The sequence below is a fragment of the Bison bison genome, unplaced genomic scaffold (genome assembly GCF_000754665.1).
Source record: "Bison bison bison isolate TAMUID 2011002044 unplaced genomic scaffold, Bison_UMD1.0 scf7180017864459, whole genome shotgun sequence".
NCBI lineage: Eukaryota > Metazoa > Chordata > Mammalia > Artiodactyla > Bovidae > Bison > Bison bison.
The window spans coordinates 3160446-3164391 of record NW_011495021.1 but is presented as its reverse complement, the minus strand read 5'-3'; the positions used below and the strand labels follow the sequence as shown (position 1 = coordinate 3164391).

At 33.1% G+C, this 3946-nt stretch overlaps 1 pseudogene; it reads left to right on the top strand.

The window, feature by feature from the left end:
• Positions 1–3509, top strand: part of LOC105002903 — a 16229-nt pseudogene extending 12720 nt beyond the window's left edge.
• The last annotated feature ends 437 nt before the right edge of the window (positions 3510–3946 follow it).

The window sequence follows — 3946 nt, the reverse complement described above, 5'->3', positions numbered from 1 at the left end:
GATGGCAGCCCACCAGGCTCCCCCATCCCTGGGATTCTCCAGGCAAGAACACTGGAGTGTGTTGCCATTTCCTTCTCCAGTGCATGAAAGTGAAAAGTGAAAGTGAAGTCGCTCAGTCGTATCCGACTCTTAGCGACCCCATGGACTGCAGCCTACCAGGCTCCTCCGTCCATGGGATTTTCCAGGCAAGAGTACTGGAGTGGGGTGCCATTAAATATGCACATATCTTGGTATACCAGCATCTGTATGTTTCAGCACTTAATTACAAAGGAAAGGAAAGTTAGTCTCATAGTCGTGTCCGACTCTTTGTGATCCCATGGACTGGAGCCTGCCAGGTCTTCTGTCCATGGAATTCTCCAGGCAAGAGTATTGGAGTGGTAAGTGAGTTATAAATCACATTCTACTTCTTTTTTAAACTCAAACTTGCATTTTTATGATCTCTCTTTTCCATTTATATTGGCTTCCCTGGTGGGTCAGAAGGAAAAGAATCTGCTTGCAATGCAGTAATCCCAGGTTCCTCCCTGGATCAGGAAGATCCCCTGGAGAAGGGCATTACTACCCATTCTAGTATTCTTGCCTGGAGGATCCCATGGACAGATCAGCCTGGTGGGCTAGAGTCCATGAGATTACAAAGAGTTGGACATGACTGAGCAACTAATTTTCCCTTTACAAGTTTTTCATAACTGGCATTGTACAAATCATTTCTATAGAATAATGTTTTTATGAAGCTATTTTTAAATGGGTTATTTTATCATTTTGGTTTAGAAAACCCTGTATATATACTTTTACCTTTGAGATTTAACCATAAAATTAAATTATTAATGCAACAAGGCATTTTAATCTGTAATTTACTCTGGAATGTAAATGTGTTATGAATACAAAAACTTTCTCTCACATATATATAAAGTATCAGCATAACAAGTGTTAGAATATCTTACTTTGGAACACAAATAATTCATGTACTCTAAAGTTACTCTTGTACACTTGATCCTACTTTGAAAATATTGCCCTAGTGAGCTGTTTCTTAAATTTTATCAATTCTTCATGAGTACAATGAATATCTCTTCCTTCTTAAGTAATCCTAATTTAATAAGCTGAAATGTCATCTCCTTCTTGTATTCCCATAACACCTGATGTAAGTCGAATACTATTAATGTTGTTTTACTAATAAGAAGCTCTGAAACCATGGATGGGACTTATCAAATGAAAAAATAAAATATTTTGTGGTTAGATGGAGGCCTATGATGGAGAAATGTTCAAATGACAGTATCTCAGGGTTTTTTTTGGTTCTTCAGAGGATATTCTTTCAAATTATTACCTCTGGATTTTCTGCTTGAGTTAATCTCTCAAAACTAAAGCTATCATTTTTACTACACATATCCTTTCATTCCCTACTTTCCTTTGTTATTGGTATCTATAAATTTAAATAGATCTAGTTAGAATTTTGGTATAAAATTAAACTCTATCTCCTGGGGAAACTGAATCTAGTTATGTTTTTTCATATTCAAAATATGTTTTCTATTTTTCACTTTTAAATATAAAATTATAGTCAATGATTATTAGCTATTTTAGGAAAACCCAATCACAAAATACATAGAAACAAAGACAATAAATCAGTAAAAGAAAAAAGTGGGTTAAGAAGATTAAAAATAACCAGCCAACAGTGTAAGCAGTAAAATAAAACTTCAAAACTAAATAGTTTTTGTATGGTAATCATACATTCATAAAATATTTTTAAAATAAAGATGAAAAAGTTAGAAAAATTTAAGAACACCACATATTTCCAGAAACAAACAAAAGATTAACAGAATATTTAGAGTGATAAGGCAATTACTATATGCAGGAAACAACAGAGGGGATGTTACTTTAAAATAATGAATTTTAAGTAGAATTCTATTAAAAATTTCATATCTACATTAGATATGAAACTTCCTGAAGAATATTGAATAGTTTTAATCAGTAGAAATAATTAAAATCAGAAAAAAAAAAAAGAGAGAGAGAGAGAGAGAAAGAAGAAGTGTAAGTAAATGACATAATCAATACTGGATATATTGGGAAAGAAAACTTAAAAAAGGAAAACTTAGGGAAAATATTAAATAAATGATAATATGAAACTTCCTAGAACAGAAAGAAATTACAAATTGAAAGTGTCTACCAAAAATCAGAATTATAACTGGAAAAAAATCTCAGCAAGTAAAACATTCTAAAATTTTAAATTATAAGCAGAAAAAGTCCAATAACTTTCTGTGTGTGGGTGATGTGTGGGGTGCTCTCAAACAAGAGGGATAAATAACAAAGTAGCATCAGATTTCTCAAGATCAACTATGGATGCTAGAAGAAAAAAAATTTTTTTTTTCAATTTCAGAAGAAAATTTAATTCTATTCTAGAATTCACTACTCAATTACTTTTGAAAATGGAATAAAAATATTTTCAAATATAAACAGCAATAGCCTTCTATCCTTCTTTGGTGAGCCCATACAAATATACTCTTTCAATAAGAATATTAATACTTCCATAACCACCTTAACCATCAAAAAGCAAAGGGCATGGAAAGGGAGCAGTGGCCAGGAAATTGTGAAGCCATCTTAAGTTAAAATTGGATGTCATCTGTGCAGAATTCCCAATAAGCTAATAGACTTGGGGGAGAGGGTGGAGGTAAAACAGAAATGTCTAAGAAGAAAAATAGTTAAAAATCAGGGAGATACTTTGGGGAAAATGTAAAGTTATGTGGTCACCAATGTATGCAAGGAAGATAAATTAATAAGAGATCTGCACACAGATAACCATGCTGCATTGCACACTTAAAAATATGGTACTATATTAGGTCTTATATCATTTTTTCTTACCACAAAAAATAAAATTAAAAAAAGAAAAAAAGAAAAACTCTCCTTTTCTAGTAAGCAGCCTGAGATGACCTCTAAAAAATGGTAGCTATTCATTTGACCCAGAAAACCCCACAAAATCATGTAAATCAAGAGATTCAATCTTCATGTTCACTTTAAGAATGCTCCTGAAACCACCCAGGCTATTAAGGGTATACATATCTGAAAAGTCACCAAGTATCTGGAAGATGTCCCTTTCCAGAGCAACGTGTGCCATTCTGTCCTTACAATGTTGGAGTTGGTCAGATGATTATAGGACAAACAATGGGGTTGGACACAGGGTCATTGGCACAAAAAGTGCTGAATTTTTACTCCACATATGCAAAGAGTAATACTGAACTTAAGGGCTTTATATATAGATTCTCTGAACATTGAGCACTTCCAGGTGGACAAAATCCCCAAGATGCAGTTCAGGACTTACAGAGCTCATGGTCAGATCAACCCACACAAGAGCTCTCCTTGCCACATTAAGATGATCCTTACTGGAAAAAAAAAAAAAAAATCAGGTTGTTCTTAAACCAGAAGAGGAAGTTGCACAGAAGAAAAAGATATCCCACGAGAAACTGAAGAAACAAAAATTTATGGCTGGGGATAAATGCCACAAAATTATTAATAAATGCAAATAAAAGTTAAAAAAAGGGAAAAACTAAAAACAAGTGGGAAACTATAACAATATGGAATTTTAATCCTGAACAATGTTTGGTACGACACTGACTGATAAATTCAAAGTCAAAGTGACATAAGTTCTGATTATTACTTAAGAATTTGTTATGAAAATATTAATTCAGGATATTGTAATAGATTATACTTTTTGTCTTTGCCTTTGTAACTGAGACAAAAATTAAGAATAGAGTGGTTTCAAACAACAAATATTTTATGTCCAGTCACCACCTCCAGGTTCAGTAGGAATAAATTAATCCAAACCAGTTTTAATATAAACATCCACACAACTGTCCATCTTTGAAAACAGAAGGATCAAGGAAGAATGGATCCTTATAGTGTGAAATTACACATCAAGAAAGAAGCACAGCTTCTTTTTTCTAGGGTGTGGCTTCTTCTCTTC